The sequence below is a fragment of the Malania oleifera genome, chromosome 6, assembly GCF_029873635.1.
Source record: "Malania oleifera isolate guangnan ecotype guangnan chromosome 6, ASM2987363v1, whole genome shotgun sequence".
NCBI lineage: Eukaryota > Viridiplantae > Streptophyta > Magnoliopsida > Santalales > Ximeniaceae > Malania > Malania oleifera.
Window position 1 is genome coordinate 49275994 of NC_080422.1, and position 18391 is coordinate 49294384.

General features: G+C 35.2%; 1 long non-coding RNA gene across 1 annotated transcript in view; it reads right to left on the reverse strand.

Annotated features, from left to right (window-relative positions):
- Positions 1-13062: 13062 nt before the first annotated feature.
- Positions 13063-18391, reverse strand: part of LOC131157928 (uncharacterized) — a 39527-nt gene continuing 34198 nt past the window's right edge. Inside the window, exon 3 of the long non-coding RNA XR_009137352.1 lies at positions 13063-13205. This is a non-coding gene — a long non-coding RNA (uncharacterized LOC131157928). The remainder of the gene's footprint in view (positions 13206-18391) is intronic.

The following is an 18391-nucleotide window of genomic DNA, read 5'->3' on the forward strand; positions in this document are numbered from 1 at the left end:
TTCTTTTTATTTCTTAGAAAACAGTGGCAACTTTGATCATCCTAGGGTCCATATCTCTCAAAGCTTGGAACACAAAAGTTATAAATAATCTTCTCTTCTTTCTCTAGGATTTCGAATCGTCTTAATCAGAGCTTGTACGGGAAAATTATATGTAAATTACGAACTGGTACCGGTTTTAGCTCCCAATAATTTTCCTGCGATAAAAAAATGTCAAAAATTCATAAATTGCTCAGTAAAATCCAAATATTACAAATAGGACACCGTGTTAAAATATTGAGAGTAATTAGGTATTTAATTAAAAATATAAACCCCAATGCATGAATTAAAGTACCCAATTACGCAGTTTAAGAGCGTAATCATCTAACATACCCTACAATGTACAACCTAAATACTCAAAGACTAAAGAAAACAAGAAAAACAAGTGGGTTGCCTCTTATAAGCTCTAAGTTTACCGTATTTAGCCAGATGCAATGAATCTTCATGTCGAACTCACCTAGGTTCGATAATAAAATCTCCTCCTCTAGTCCCTTGCTAACCCTCTTCTCACATGTCTAATGTAACGACCCCAAAAATAATAGGTGTGTAAGTGTAGTCCTATAATAATAATAATAATAATAATAATAATAATAATAATAATAATAATAATAATAATAATAATAATAATAATAATAATAAATTAAATAATAATTATTAATTAAATAATATAATATTCTATAATAATATATTAATATAATATAATGTAATATAATATATATATATATATATATATGTTCATCCTGAAGCTTCTCAGCTTCAGGAACTAAATTCCTAAGAACCCCCTAAGACCTCTCTCTCTCTCTCTCTCTCTCTCTCTCTCTCTCTCTCTCTTTCCTCAATTTTTCGGTGAAATGAGCACCGATTGAAGAACGGATAATATCTCTGGGTTCTAATTTTTACCTTGAACATTTTAATCGAAGTGGATTCGCCATTGGGGCGTCATTAGCACCACTCCTAGGATAAGGGTTTTGTGCTCCGAATGCTGCAAACATTGTTTCAGGATCCCTATAGGCATAACCTTGGTAAACAGGTAAGGGGAATAAATTATGTTAGGAATTTTAAGAAATTTAACCGTATAAATTAAAGCATGTGTTTACAAAAATATTATATATGTTCTTTTGAATATTCAGACATGCGAAAATAGTGGGTTGGAATTATTATATGTGTATTTTGGAATTTAATTAAACTACATGGATTTGATTAAATTATATTTTTGGAAGTATTTTGGAATTTAATTAAACTACAAGGATTTAAGTAAATTATATTTTTGGGAATATTTTGGAATTTAATTAAACTGCAGGGATTTTGATTAAATTAGATTTTTGAGAATATTTTGGAGTTAAATTAAACTATAGGGATTTGATTAAATTATATTTTTGGGAATATTTTGGAGTTAAATTGAACTACAAGGATTAAATTAGATTTTTGGGAATATTTTGGAGTTAAATTAAACTGCAGGGATTTGATTAAATCGGGTTTTCCTGAAATATAATGGAATTAAATTAAATAAGTGAAATTAATCATACTTTTGTTTTAAGAAAAAACATATTTTTTTCTAGGTAGTTATTATACTGTGGATTATCGCTCAAACTGTATGACATGAGTATAACTATTTTTATCACCTGAATAAGTTTGTTAGAATATTTTATGTTTATTAAGAACAAGTACGATATGATAATTATTTTTAGAAAATATTATAAATATTAAGGAATTATGATATGACAATTTAATTTTGTTTTATGGTAAGTTGAACGTTGCATCGAATTAAGAAATATGAAGTGATTGAATATAAATAGTCTGTGTGGCATATGAATAGCCTGTGTGGCATAGCCTGTATGACATATGAATAGTCGGTGTGGCATAGCTTGTATGGCATATGAATAGCCTATGGGGCATAGCTTGTATGACATATAAATAGCCTGTGTGGCATAGCCTGTATGGCATATGAATAGCCTATGGGGCATAGCTTGTATGACATATAAATAGCCTGTGTGGCATAGCCTGTATGGCATATAAATAGTCTATGTGGCATATAAATAACCCGTGTGGAATATAAATAGCATGTGCGGCATATAAATAGAAACAAATAGCATGTGTAGCATATAAATAACTATGGCATATAAATTGAAGCAGATGACCCATGTGGTGTTCTGTGAATATAGAAGTGCTATAGAGGTGCGAATTAAATTATCTGTGATATAATGAAAACCTACATTAGTAGATTTATCTGAACTGCATCATATTATTTATACCGATGACATATTTATTTAGGGGCAATATAAGAAATATATATAAATGATTATACAATAAAACTCATTTTCCACACACTGATAATAATGTATTTCTTCTTATTGGGAGGTGTCTCACCCCATGATTGTCCAATGTTTTTCAGATGCCTTATGGAGTATAACAATGATCAGAGTAACGTAGTGAAGCATGGGTGGGATAGAAGGTTGAATTTATAATAGATCTTTATAAAATTATGTTTTTGATGTGTTTAGAATTTTAGGGATGTTAATTTTGATATTGTGAATGATATTGTTATATTGGGTTAATTAGTGCTCTAGTAATTTGCATGTAAAGGTCTTCCACTGTCTGTATCAGTGATTGTTATAATATGAGATATTCAGGTTATTTTCAAGTAGTATTATAGAAATTGTACAAAATTTTTGAGTCATCACATCCAAAGCCTTCTCCTTAAGCTAGAGGTCGAGTCATAAAAAGCACCAATATGCTCATACGGGCCTCTAGACCTAATAAGAAGGGGCAATCAAGATGAAGCATAACCTCAAGAGGATCTTTCAAAAAAAATTAGGGGGCAACCTCCATAAAACACTCATCGATTATATCCACGTCCACACATTAGATGTGTGTTAGGAGGCAAGAAACACATTCAGCTAGAGCTTCATGTTGTCGAAGGATACATCCATGGTCCTAGTCCGACAATAGGTACAAGCATATGCTATAGCTAAAAATGGTTGACCTAGAAGGACAAGAATAAGATTTTTAGTTGGGTCAGTAGCTTCCATGTCCTAGGCAAGGAAATCAACAGGGTAACAGAACTTATCGACCTTCACTAATACATCCTCAACAACATCTTGGAGTTTTTTCATAGATCGGTCAGCGAAACTCAAGGTGACCGAGGTAGGCTTAAGCTATCCTAGACCAAATTGCTTGTAAACCGAGTAGGGAAGTAGGTTCACACTCGCTTCTAAGTTTAAAAAGGCCCCATCGATGGTGTAATCTTTGATTACACATGAGATGGTGGCAGCACCGGGGTCCTTAAGTTTTGGATGACCTAAAAGAATGGAGCTTGACACTCTTAATCAACCTAACTGTCTTGCTCATGTGCACCCGAGATTTGCGCTTTTGGGTGCATGCGTCCTTGAGGAATTTGGCATAAGCTGGCACTTGCTTAATTGCATCTAAGAAAGGAAGATTGACCTTTACTTGCTTAAATGTGTCCATCATAGACTCTATATTTGCTTCCTTCTTGGACTTGGAGTTAAGTGAAGAGTTGCGGGATATGGCATCGAAGGGACATAGTGGGGCAATGCTCCATCATCAAAGAACGTGGGCATCATGGGATTACTCACCAGAATGGAAGAAGAAGGGTTGAATGGTTCAACAACAAGATCTAACCTTATATTCTCCTTACCCTTACCTTGGTCCAACTTTTTCCCGACCTTGTTATCTACCTCCTTGTCACTCCTAAGGATGGTCATTGTTTGGGCTTGCTCATGATATGTTGAATTACTAGCAGCCGGGTCACTCTCTACCCTATATTGGCCTTTTGGGTTAACAAGGGGCCGACTCGGAAACTTACCCTTATCCTATCTACTCAAAGATGTAGCTAGTTGGCCCATGGTGGCCTCTGGTTTTTCTAGGGACTAAGAGTGAGAATGAAATAATTGTCGATTGACCTAACCAATATGATTGGTGTAATCCCAAGAGGGGGGAGGTGAATTGGAGATTTAAAAACTTCCTAAGTCAATTTAAGATCTCAAATAGTATTTCGCAACCTAGGGTCTTTCTAAGCAGTCTCAATTCCCCCAAATAATTAAGTATGCAAATATTTAAAACAAATATGACATTCTCTACAATTTAAATATTTGCATACAAACATCTCATCATATCCCATTTAGGATTTAAAGCATGTATGTGAAATGATTAGCCGCTAAATGTAAACATACACGTGAAGCATATCTCATTTAAAAATTAAAGGCATGTATGCAAAAATAATGACAACGATAAACAAATAAGCAAGCATGTGTAGAAATTAAAGTGCTAAAATTTAAATGAGAGAGAGAGAGAGAGAGAGAGAGAGAGAGAGAGAGAGAGACATGATATTTGTTATTGAGGTTTAGCCAACCGACCTATGTCCCCGCCTTGGGCATACCCCTGAAGTATTCCACTAGCCCTACTCGCTTAACGGGTGGAGTAGAAATCATTACAACCTCTCCTTATGGGGTAAGGTAAACCTCAGCTCACATTCACAAGGCTAAGCCCAACCTTTACAACCTCTCCTTACGAGGTGAGGAATACCCTAGCTTAATTAGCAGGCTGAGCCCAGCTGGTCTCCCTTACAGGGCAGAGACACCCCAGTTCAATTTATGGGCTAAACCCAACATGCCTCCCTTATGGGACAAAGACTCTCCAGTTCAATTTACGAACTGAACCTAATCGATACATAAAAAAAAAAACAGTTTTTTTCGTACATAATATATGCTTCTAAATATAAGCAGAGATGTACAACAATGAAGTTAAAAAATACACTCTCAAATATGATATGAAATATGAGCTCAGTAGAGTAAGTGTGTTATTCTCAAAATAATATTTTCAATCTTTGAAAGATGATGCACATAATGAATAGTCAAAGATTTGAACCTAACAAAATTTTCTTCAAAAATAATTTTCAATAAAAATCGGGAGAACCTAGGGTTTGCTTTCAAAGGGTAATTTGCACAAATATGATCTTTGATTAAAAAATGAAGTATGCAATGAGTAGCTCAAAGATTTTCAAATCCTTAAATGAAATCTCCAAAAATATTATCAAAACAAAGTATAGGGGATTTTTAGAGTTTAAGCTCAAAAAGGAATTTGTGCAATAAAGCAAGATGATCTTATGAATCTTGCAATGGAAGTGCAAAAGATTCACAAGCAAGAAGATGATTTCTCCAATAAACATTTATCAAGAAAACATGTGGAGAGAATCAAGATTTACTCTAAAAATGATTTTAAAACAATGAAAGAATTAATGAGAGTAAAATGCTTTTGATGATATGAATGCCCAAATAAAATACTCTCTTGTAAAATGAATTTTCAAAGAATGAATGAAAGAGAGTTGGAGAGAGTGAAAAATTTTGCCCCAAAAGAAAATTTTGTAATGAAATTTTGTATTGGGGAACTCTGATTATAAAATATTTGAGAGAGTTTTTGAAATTAATCAAAGTTACTAATTTAGCTAATGTGAGGGGTATTTATAGATTTTTGAAAAATTTGACCGTTTGGGGACACACTCGGTATTTTTCAAATTGTTTAATTAAAAATTAAACATGATTAGCACTGGAAAATAATCGGAACCCAAGAGGTTCGGTCGGCTGACCCTAGCCTCAGTCGGCTGACCTCACATAACGAAGTTGAATTTCTCAATGGGTTCGGTCGGCCAAGGAAAGGGCCGGTTGGCTGACCTAGGGCAATTTTTCTTTCTTCATAGGTTTGGTTGGCTGGCAAAATGACCGGTCAACCAAGCTTTGAAGGCCGGTCGGCCGAGGCAATTTTGAACTGAAAGTTTCGATTAGATGAGGAAGGTAGAAAGGCCAAGTTCAGAGGTCGGTCGAGTGTGGAAGCTAAGTTCAAAAATGGTTAGTCAACCGAGCTTAGTCAAACTTTAACTTCTAGACTATGTTTGGTCGACTAAGCTGATTATAACTCTAACTGGTCGGTCGACCAAGGTCAGTGAATTTCTCATTTTTTGCCTTTATTTAATTTTGAAAAACCCTTGTATGATTTTAGTATTTTAGAAATTGGTTTTTCTTGAGAGGTTGGATCCCTATGGTCAATCTATGGTCATATGAGCTTTAGTATTCATATCATGCATGTTGAATTAGGTGTAATCCCAAGAGGGGGGGGTGAATTGGGTGTTTAAAAAATTCTTCGACACTTTTTCACCGCTTAAACTCTTCTTATATATTTACCAATGAATTCTTGTTACTCAATTACTTATTTGTAAAGCTATCCAACCTATACATGTAATATACACAATTTAAATGTAGTGCTAAAAATAAAGATTAAAGGGAAGAGAGAGGACAAACACGGTTTTACGAGGTTCAGCCGACTTGGCCTACATCTTTGCCTTGAGCAACAACTCAAGGATTCACTAAATCCCTGCTCCTTAAATTAGGATGAAACTTCCCTTACAATCCGTTGCTTACAAGAGGTACAACTCCCTCCTACTCCGCTGCTTACAAGAGATATAGTTGTCTCTTCACACACTGGTTCACACACCAAATCGTGTATACAATAGAATCTGAAAAAATAACACTCAAAAATGCTTCTAACAAAAGCGTGTGAGTACAAATCAAATTCTTAATACATTAACATATGATATAGCTTGAAGTTCATGAATATATGAAAACGATACAATCGTTTTATGTATGATATGCTTCAACATACAAAACCTTTTTTTTTTATAACCAAAACTCCCACGTAATGATATATTTAAAATACTTTGGAGTATATTAGGGTTCTAGTTCACTTTGTAAAGATGCCCAAATATATTTGATTTGAACCTATTAATAAAAACTTTGTCTTGAATATTAAGTCAATCAACAATACAAAGTTTTCTTTCAAGTATTCAATCACAACACATCCTTGAATCAAGTAATGATCTTGTTAAAATAAATATGTATATGTATGTGCACGTTCAAGATCAACCTTTTAATCAAAATATATTTTTCAATAATAAGTTCTATGAACAATGCATATACTTGAATCAAAAACCAATCAACCAAACGCTAACAAACTTTCTCAAGTAATGATCTTTTCAAAAACCAATTTTTATACGTATGTGCACACTCAAGATCAAAACTTTTCTAATTGTAATCAAGAACAAGGAATAAGATGAGAAGTTATTGAAAAATAATAACTTGAATGATCAAACCTCAGTACTAGAATGAAAATCAATTGAGTGAATGAATGCCCTTGATTTCTAAAGTAGATTTGCCCAAAGAAGATGAATGAAGAATGAAGTGCAGACAATTAGCCCAAGTTTCTCTATATTCTTGCAATAAGGTGTGTTCTTCTCTTGTTGTGTGTCTTAGTTTAGTTATAGGGTTTAGATATTCAGTATATATAGTGTCTTACCCTTAGGATTGATCTCAATCATTGGATCAAGGAAATAGCTTGCGAGTTCATTTAATAAAAATCACAATTTTAAGTTTCCCGCAAGTTTAGGCACCTGAGGTCGAAGGCTCAAGTGACCAAAGTTCCGTAACCCTTTGAAAATTTAACTTAGGATGCAGGGTCAGGCACCTAAAGATAGGGTCAGGCTCCTAAAGTGGCGAGTTTAGGCATTTGAGGTCCCAAGGTCAAGCGACCGGAGTGCCTTAGCCAACTTGTTGTGTTTCCTATTAATTCTTCAGGCTACCGAACTTAATCTTTAGGCTCCTGAAGAAATTCTTCAAGCGACTAAGGTGGAGTTCAGGCTACCGAAGTCCCCTTTTTCTCAAATTTTCTTTTGTAGTTTAAAATTCTGCTTTGCTCCTTTTCTTGGGTCTTTTATAAAACAACTTTTTCATGATTTTAAAAATATTTCTAAATCCATGGAAGTTCCCTAATGATGTACATGAAATGCGTGAATCCTAAAATCATTCTAAGTTACGTTGAGTCTCAAATTAAATCATATGAAAATGCAAGTACATGAGTTCTAAATACCCATTCCCAAGATGTTCTTGAACTTTGTTGCTCGCATCTTGATTCTCGTAGTCTTTGAGTTCCATGGATCTTGCCAAGATTTGTTAGCTTTACTTTGTGACTTGCATGACTCGTTATCCTTCCGTGCATGCTTAATATGGCCCTATTCACAAACTCAATGCACAGATCAAATACCAAGTGATTTGTCATTATCAAAATAGGATTGGACTCGTAGAGTCAACAATGCAGATACATGCATTATTACAGATTGAATATAAAAATTAAATGCAATACAAATTAAAATAGATGTCTTCTTCTTCTTCTTCTTTGCTCTTCAGTCTTCATGGAATACGCTGAATCGTATAGGCTTTAAGTCCTCCAGGCTTCCATTTTTGTTCCCTTATGTGTGTGTTAGATTAAAGGACCTGTTCACATGCTAAATACACACATAAGAGACTTGTACTTTGTCAGCATTAAAACAGGGATTGAACTCAAAAAATCAACACTAACGATCAGCCTCCATACCCTTAAGGGCTTTCAACATCATCTCCTGCATCCATTGCTGAAGCAAACTTGCCTAAGTATTTTTACCAAATTTGAATAAATCAAATACAATAGCTATCACTTAGTTAGGACAAACTATCCTATACAGATTTCTCTTAATCTATCTCTCGATTAGCATGCAAAATACAATGGAGCTTGCACTTGAGGCAACCTCTCCTTTGACACTTTGGGTAAAAAATTAATAAGACTACAAATGCACATGACTAGAAAGCATTCACTTAATCCTCCTGAGGAGCATTAGGAAAAATTGGTGTAAATCTTGGGTAAAAATCCAAATTGAATCACAAGATCTTTTAGAATACTAAAAAATGTTTCTCAAAGTATAAAATTGCAAAACAGGAACCAAGAAAAGCTTTTGGGTTCTTGAGAGCATCAACAAATAGATTTTTGGTTCTTTATAAATTCAGCACACACTTCTTTCTTCCTTTACTTTAACTGATATATTCTAAAGGAAGGACTCGGTACTAATATAACTCTCTTTTCCTTTTCTTTCTCATAAAGTTTACCCATTTTCAGCTTTATTTTTTAGTGTTGTAGTAGCTCTCTTTAAGCATCACAATACATCAAGCTAAGCTTTCTCTTTTTAGCATAACGTACATATTAATAGACAACACAAGGAAAGGGTTGCTTCAAACCATAAAAATTTAATGTCCAGCTGCCAAACAACAAGAATTAAATGAGAGAAATGACAAATTATAATTAAACCAAATCATATATGATGATAACAACTTGAGTAAAGCATTAGATACATTTAAATTCAAATTCTAAGCATTGCGAACTCAAAAGACAAGAAGTGATTATGATTAACAAGAAAAAAACTATTTTCAAGAGCCAACAACCATATTTGATGCATAATGCAATTTAAATTCAAATTTATAGCTTATGAGAACACACTGAACAACACATGCCGCTAGGATGACAAGCACAAAATAGTTACAAGAAGGTTAGCCCCACAAAAGTTTAAATTCAAAGAAACACAAAGTCAACATATTGAAAATCATTTAATCTTAAAAACACAACACATATAATCCTTTTTTTTAGAATAATTTGTTTAGAAAATAGATCATAGTAATTTGAGCTCAAGAAAAAATCAATTCATTTTTTAAATTTCCAAACAACGATGCAAAACACGTTTGCTGGACAAGCATCTGTAGATGCTCAATTAAGCTTCTCCCAGAGCTTCTTATAAAGCTTTCTATGGCACCTCTCAAGAATCTTGTTACTTACATTGCTTCTCATGAAACTTCTTATGCATGCTTCTTGTAGATGTTTTCTATCGAGCTACTCATACATGAAAAGTAAATTTAAATACATATAATATAACACAAACTCACAATATAGTTTAAGAATAAAACTAGTGTTTTGGAAATCATCAAAACAAACGCATATGCTCACAAAGTATTTCAATATTTTCTTCCTTTTGATGATAACAAAACATATAAAAACAAGGTTCCTGGGAGGAATAAAAAATTGAATGTAGGCTCCCCTTAAGTATACTCCATCAAATAAATATTACAATTTTTCTTCACATTTCCTTCAATAATTTCTCCTCATTTTTTTATTTTTTATCTTGGAAAATAGTACATAAGGGAAGAAAAATATTTAGAAAGCTCACCTTTTGTATTTGCAAGAAAATAACGCAACATTCGTTAAAGAAAAAAACTAAAACATATAGTACATTAATTCATGTAATATAACAAAATAAACATATAGCAGCAATTAAATAACACAAGCACATAACACAACATTCATTGTAGCATAATCTTACCATCTCCCTTTGAATTTGTTCAATAGAAAAAATATTCAAGATTCTTAATCTAAATTTTCATTATAATGTCCTTTGATTAAAATTTTAAAAATTCCCTTTAACTCAAGCAACTTTTTTTGAAATGTTGCAGGTTTAAACTCATTACAAGAGCAATAGTGTAGACTCCCAAAAATTACAAATAAACTCTCACTAGTTTGAATCACTCATCCATTATCAATATATGTCATACTCTTGTATCATAAATTCAAATGTACCACATATATATTCATCAATCCTAAAATTTATGCATTATAAAGAAATCTTTCATATATAAGCAATTTAGACAATGTAAGCAGTATAGATACATACATATATATATATATATATATGAAATTTATAAGTAATTATATATATATTTGCATCAATTACATATATAAGTACTTTAGGAAGCAATCAAAATTGATTAAAAAGGCAATAGCACAACATCAATACTAGATACATGTCCCTCTAAATCCAAATTTATATTGCCAAATAGATACCATAAAATCACTTCAATAGTTATCAAATGAGATTCTTAAGGATTTGATTGAAATTTTGCACATAAGCGCAATAACTTCAAGTCTGTTATTATAATAAACCATTAATACCATGATCAAATTTATTGTCTACAATCTTTCTTTTTTTCATTATAATTCAACTTTATACATTTACTTATAGGTGTAGCGCCCTGATGTGCCACATGGGTCCGGAGTACTAGTAAAACATATAAGTCGATTTGATACCGTCTATAACGAGCCAACAAATATTAACTTGCTATAATTATAAATACTCTCTAATACCACATACATACATACATACATATATATATACATACATACATATATATATATATACATACATACATATATATATATATATATATATATATAGATATATTGCAACCCACCCTAACTAGGGGATCCCGGGTGCACCTATCATTAATGGAATTAAACCATACAGCAAAAAATACTAAAATCTCAAAACATTTACCAAAGTTCTAACTGTTCCCAAATACATACATACAACTACCTGTCTATATAATGCAACCCCTCAAAATAACAAAAGTTAATCGCTGGTAACTCACCAGCTTTGTCTATCACCCCCAAAAATCTAATCCCTGCCCCATAGTACACTAGACAAGGCTCCTTAAAGGACCTAAAAAATGATTTGTATAATGGGGTGAGACACTTCTCAGTAAGATGGATTATATAATTATCAGTATTTGGCTAGCATGAGTTCCCATGTGAATATAAAACTTCCATTATTTCACTGTATATAAAAATGACAATTTAAAACTGTACTGCACTATTTATCTGAAAATACAATATTTTCGAATAACAAAATGCTGGCTCAATATAGCCCATTTTATAGTAAATTTGCCCATATATGGATAAGAGACACAACCTGGACTGCTAAATTAGCATCGTCGTGCTATCACATACTCATACGACATGCTTCCCCCCATGACGAGTTGTGTAGCCCAAAGGCTGGACTCGGCCTATAGTCGGCCGACCCTAGCTGAGTTAGAAAAAAGGTTGCAAGTACGATTGTGCCTACCAGTGTTCACCTAGAACAGCATCGAATGGGACCCCCCGGCACTGACCTCGGGGGTAGTACTATGGCCCAGGTCTCCAATCGACTATCCCGTATCACACTTCCATGCTCGTGTGATTACACTCACTGCCAACATATAGCTACGGTACCATGCTCAAAATATCACATATCACATATCCACAGGATTCTAGAATCATATATAGCAAATTTACATAATAAAAACTGCATTATAACTCATTTCGTATAAAACCTGACATTCAATAAAACCCGGCCCCCTACCGTTATATCAAAACTCGACTCTCGACAGTTATATCAAAACTCGGCCCCTGGCCATTATATCAAAACTCAGCCCCCGATTGTTATATCAAAACTCGGTCCCCAGCCATTATATTTAAACTCAGCCCCTGGATGATATATCAAAACTCGGTGCCCAACTGTTTTATCAAAACTTGGTATATAGTCGTTATATCATACTATACAGTATCAGTAAAAACATTCTGCTCAGATATGCCATTTAAAAACTGTTCTCATGCCACACAATTTTCATCTAATAACCATAAATAAAAAAACTTATGGGGAACATACAAGTCGCAGAAAACAGGATTTGAGCATCTCCAGGGTTTTATTTAACTCAAACTACATATTTTATTGAAAATGGGAGATTTCAAACCATTTGTGTTAGTTTTCCCCAAAAACGTATAAAAGTCCAAACGACCATTTCCATATAATCAATTCATTCAGAATATCATATATATCGTTTTCGTAAAAATAAATTGCAATTTAATTGGTCGATAATTCAAAAACAACTAACATAATATAATCCCCTTATTTGTTCCTGAAGAAAATGCCTAAAACCTTCAAAACCACAAAAATCCAACCGCACGAATTTGCCAAAGATTGACGACCTACATGCAAGGAGAAGGAAGAGAGAACATGAGAGCACTAATGGAGAGTTCCCGAGCTAGAGAGAAAGAGAGAGAGAAAGAACCAAAACCCTAATTTTTAAAGAGAGAGAGAGAGAAAATGATAGATATGAATGAAAATGAATAATGTAACGACCTGCTATTTAACTGGGGGTTTTTTTTATATATATATTTATACTATAACATTTAAAATACTCTGATACCAAACTGAATTAAACTCAACCATCAACAACATAAGCATATATAATTATATACATTACCAGAGTGTCTAAATATTCCACAAATATTACATACTTCACTGTACTTTCAAAAACTACTCTTACTAATACCAGGGTTAACAAAATTGAACCCCGAAAACTCACTCTTAAAAAGGGCAGACTAACAGCTCCTCTATCTGCGAGCCTGCTCCGCTCGCTCAACTGGCTAACCTGAAAAATAATTCAACCCTGGGATGAGCCAAAGCTCAGTAAGAAGAAATATGCTATTACTAGTGTGTGGCAAATGAGTTACAATACTATGAAAATATGTTGCTATATAATCATGTATAACTGAACTTGTAAATACAGTACAAATAATAGAAACCACCCCCATTTCCATGTTGCTTAGCATATCTATATTTTGGGTTTCTACTTAAAATAATTCTAATATAAATAAGTATACTATCTATCTCTATAAATCTGTATATACATAATAATAACTGAAAAACTTCCATGTGGATAACTATATGTCATGATTTAACCCCTCATGACAGGGTTAAGCAGCCCGTACGCGGGATCTACCCTGGCTGGCCGACCAGGGTAAATCACTATACTCCCTTATTCAGATCGGCCACTCCTCAACCTATATCTAATGGGGGGCCTGTCCACATCTAGGCACAATCGACCTACTACCATATATTATCTGAATAGGTGGTTGCACTATGAACTGAAATATCTGTAGCTACAGTACCGTGCTCTATAAACTGTAATGGTCCAACAAGGTCTGATACTATATAATATATTTCTATATACAATTATCTGAATTACCATGATTCGGAAATAACTGTAATAACCATGACACTGAAATAAACTATAACTGTGTCAACTGTATTTCTGAACTGAACTGTAATCTGTAAGTCATGGTATTGGAAACTGTATAATCATGGTAGTGAAAACTATATAATCATGGTATTATGTAATTACTATAAAACATAACCACTAGCTGTATATTCAATAAAACATAGCCTAAAAATACTGTAAGACATACTTCTGTACTATATTTATATTCTCAAGTCACATAGTAATTTAATACATAATATTCAAAATTAATAAACTGTATAAAGTCCTGCTATGAATAATATCCTGGTAAAAATATACATTTCATTCTGGAAATTATTTTAAAACTCCCTAGCATAGCATATTTGCCTTACCTGTTTTCTGCTAAAAACCCCCTACTGTAGCGGGTCCTACACCCGCAGGGCTCTCCACTCAACACCCTGAAAACAACTTTTCCCAGAACAGAATATCAATATTTCTTTGCCTATATCATTTCTTACAACTTCCAAAAGGCCAAAAATTGACTAAAAGGCCTAACCCTGATTCTAGGATGAAATTCGACTCAATCCCACCAACGATCCGCCCCAGTAGACTTGAGGAGAACTCTGCTAAGAGCGTCGTGATATCCTTAGATCATTAATTTGGTAACTGAAGGGGCCAAAATCGAAGAGAGATAGAAGAGGGGTCGTAGGAGAGAGAGAGGAGAGAAAGCGGCACTGGATTTCTGAATTAATCCAAAGTTTTGCACTATTTATACTGAGGGATTCGTCGACGATCCATGTCACCTCATCAAGGAGTCCTGTAGAAATTTCATCGACGAATCTGCACCCTCGTCAACGAATTTCAGACTTCCCAAAAATCATTTCTCGGTATCTTCTCGTCGATGAGATGGGACCTCTTCGACAAGGTCCTAAAGAACCCTCATTGACGAATGCTTGGAAAGTTTCTAGGGTTATTATATCCAAAATGCAATGCCATCGATGAACGCTTCACGTTCGTCGACGAAGTCTACTGCCTTCTTCTATTTCTGTTCCCATTTCCCTTTCTCTTTATTATTTAAATAACATTATTCTTTGAGTCGTTACATTCTCCCCTCCTTAAAAAATTTCATCCTCAAAATTTACTATCTGTATTACCTTCTATCATCCCATAAAGGCAAATGGTCTACTTATTTTATTACCTGCCCTCACTTATGGCAGAGGAATACCGTGGTTACATTGGTAGTTTTGGGAGATTACAAGTATAAAAGAAAATTCCCCCAAAACCAAAATACTACCTATCCTATACACTACATTACAATTCAATTATGTCAAACAAAATAGAATTACTATTACTTTAATCATACATCACTACAGTATTCATTGAACAAGTGGGGATATTTCTGTCTCATCTTATCTTCGAGCTACCATGAGGCTTCCTCAATCGCGTGGTTTCTCCATAGAACCTTTACTAATGGTATCTTCTTGCTACGCAATTCTTATTCTTTTATGTCTAAGATCTGTACTGGAGCTTCCTGATATGCTAGATCCCCACTGAGTTCCAATTATGCATAGCTGATAATATGCGAAGGAACTAGGATGTATTTCCTTAGCATAAATACATGAAACATGCCGTGAATTTTGAATAGAGATGGCGGTAAAGCCGGTCGATAGGAAACTGACTTAATCTTCTCGAGTATCTCAAATAGGCCAATAAACCTAGGGCTCAACTTAGCCTTCTTCCCAAACCTCATGATTCCCTTTAGTATTGCTATTTTCAAAAATACATGATCACATACTCCAAATTCCAATTCCCGACGGCGAGTATCTGTGTAGCTTTTTTGCCGACTTTGTGCTGCACTGATTCAATCTCGAATGAGTTGAACTTTATCGTATGCCTGTTGAACTATCTCTGGTCCCCAAACTCGCCTCTCACTCAACTCACTCCAGTATAAAGGGGAACGACACTTTCTACCATAAAGTGCCTCAAAAGGAGCCATGCCAATGCTAGCTTAATAGTTGTTGTTGTAGGAAAATTCCACCAATGGCATATACTGAGTCCAGCTACCCCCGAAATCCAAAACACATGCTCACAACATGTCCTCGAGTACCTGAATAGTTCTCTCTATCTGACTATCAGTCTAAGGATGGAAAGCGGTGCTGAATGCTAGTTGAGTCCCTAGTGCCTCCTGCAAATTTCTCCAGAACCGCAATGTGAAATGTGGATCACGGTTTGAGACTATGGATACTGGAACTCCATGGGGTCGAACAATCTCTTGTATGTAAATCTCTACTAACCTATTCATAGGGTAGCTAACCTTAATAGGCAAAAAGTGCGCTGTCTTCATCAACCTATCAACAATTACCCTGATGGCATTCTGATCATACGACGCCGACGGTAACCCAGTAACAAAATCCATGGATATGTGGTCCTACTTCCATTTGAGAATGAAAAGTGGTTGCAATTGTCCTGCCGGCCTCTGGTGCTCAGCTTTAACCTTTTGGCACGTCAAACACTATTGCACAAATTCTGCTATTTCTCTCTTCATACCACTTCACTAGAAATATTCTCGCAGATCCCTATACATTTTCGTACTTCCAGGATCAACAATGTATAGAGATTTGTGTGCCTCCTCTAAAATTGTCCTCCTGATGCTGTCATCTACAGGCACACACAATCTGGTGCGAAATCTTAGAGCCCCATCGTCAGAAATGCTGAATTGTTCCCCCTGACCATCTTGTATTCTGGCTATCACTTCTGCCATTTCTGGATCATCCCTCTGTGCAGTTTTAATTCTCTCATAAAGTGTAGGCTATTCCACCAGATTGGAAATAAGCGCCTGAGGATCATCTTCCACTAACTCCACGCCGAGTCTTTCCAAGTCCATCTGAATGGGATGCTGAACTACCGCTGCTAGCTGTGCTGTGTCTCCTGATTTACGGCTCAAAGCATCAGCCACCATATTTGCTTTTCCTGGGTGGTAACTGATGGTGCATACGTAATCCTTGATGCGTTCTAACCATCTCCTCTAGCGCATATTCAACTCTTTCTGTGTGAAGATGTACTTTAGGCTCTTGTGATTAGAAAATATTTCACATTTCTCACCATATAAAAAATGTTTCCAAATCTTCAGTGCATAGACATCAGCATCTAATTCCAGATCGTGAGTAGGATAGTTCTTTTCATATTTTTTCAACTGCCTGAACACATACCACCACCACCCTACCATGCTACATCAGTACACCGCCAAGCCCTTTCAAAGACGTGTCACTATAGATAACATAACCATCACCTCCCGATGGAATCGTCAGTACTAGTGCAGTGACAAGCCGCTGCTTTAATTCCTAGAAGCTCTACTCGCATTCTTCATCCCACACAAATATGGCATTCTTCCTGGTCAACCATGTGAGTGGTCTTAATAAAGCTAAAAACCCCTCAATAAAACGACGGTAATAACCAACCAGTCCTAAGAAACTCCAAACTTCCTGGACATTCCTCGGCCTGGCCCAATTCACCACCGCGTCAATCTTGTTGGGATCCACTGAAATACAGTCCCTTGAGATCACATGACCTAAAAATGCAACCTTCTCAAGCCAGAACTCACACTTGCTAAACTTGGCATAGAGTTTCTCTTCCCTAAGCGTCTGCAGTACCTACCTCAAATGCTTCTCATAATCCTTAAAACTCCTCGAGTACACTAGTATATCATCAATGAAAACTATTACAAGCTGATCTAGATGCTGGTGAAAAACTCTATTCATCAAATCCATAAACACCACTAGGACATTCGTCAAACTAAACGGCATAACGAGGAATTCATAGTGCCCATACCTGGTCCTAAAAGTTGTCTTTGCAACATCCTCTGCTTTTACCCTCACTTGAGGATAACCTGATCTGAGGTCGATCTTGGAATATACCCGTGTACCCTAAAGTTGATAAAAAAAATTGTCAATACGGGGTAGAGGATACTTGTTCTTAATAGTAACCTTGTTAATTTCTCTATAATCAATACACATCCTCAAAGACCTGTCTTTCTTCTTTACAAACAACACTAGAGCTCCCTATGTGGGTCGTCTAAACCCCTATTTACCAAGTCTTGCAACTAATTCTTCAATTCTCCCAACTCAGCTGGAGCCATACGATAAGAAACCTTAGAAATCGGTGCCGTCCTTGGAGATAGATCTATGAAAAAATCCACCTCGCGTTCGGGAGGCAACCCTGGTAGCTCCTTTGGGAAAATATCTAGAAATTCTCGTACCACTGGGGTGCTATCTATCTTCAATTCATTTTTAGATACTTCTTTCACAAACGCTATAAACCCCTAACCTCCGTCCAAGAGTAATTGGCTTGCTTGCATAGCGGATACCAACTGCGACGGCACACGTACACGTGAACCAGCGAATCTCAATTCCAGCTCACTAAGGGGTCTGAAAATTACTTCTTTCTGATGACAATCAATGCTAGCGTGATTGGTAGCCAACCAGTCCATACCCTATATTATGTCAAACCCACATATATCAAATACAAACAAATTAGCTGGTAACACTTTCCCCTGAATTTCTATCGGATAGTTAAGTACCCTCTGACATATGATCACTGAC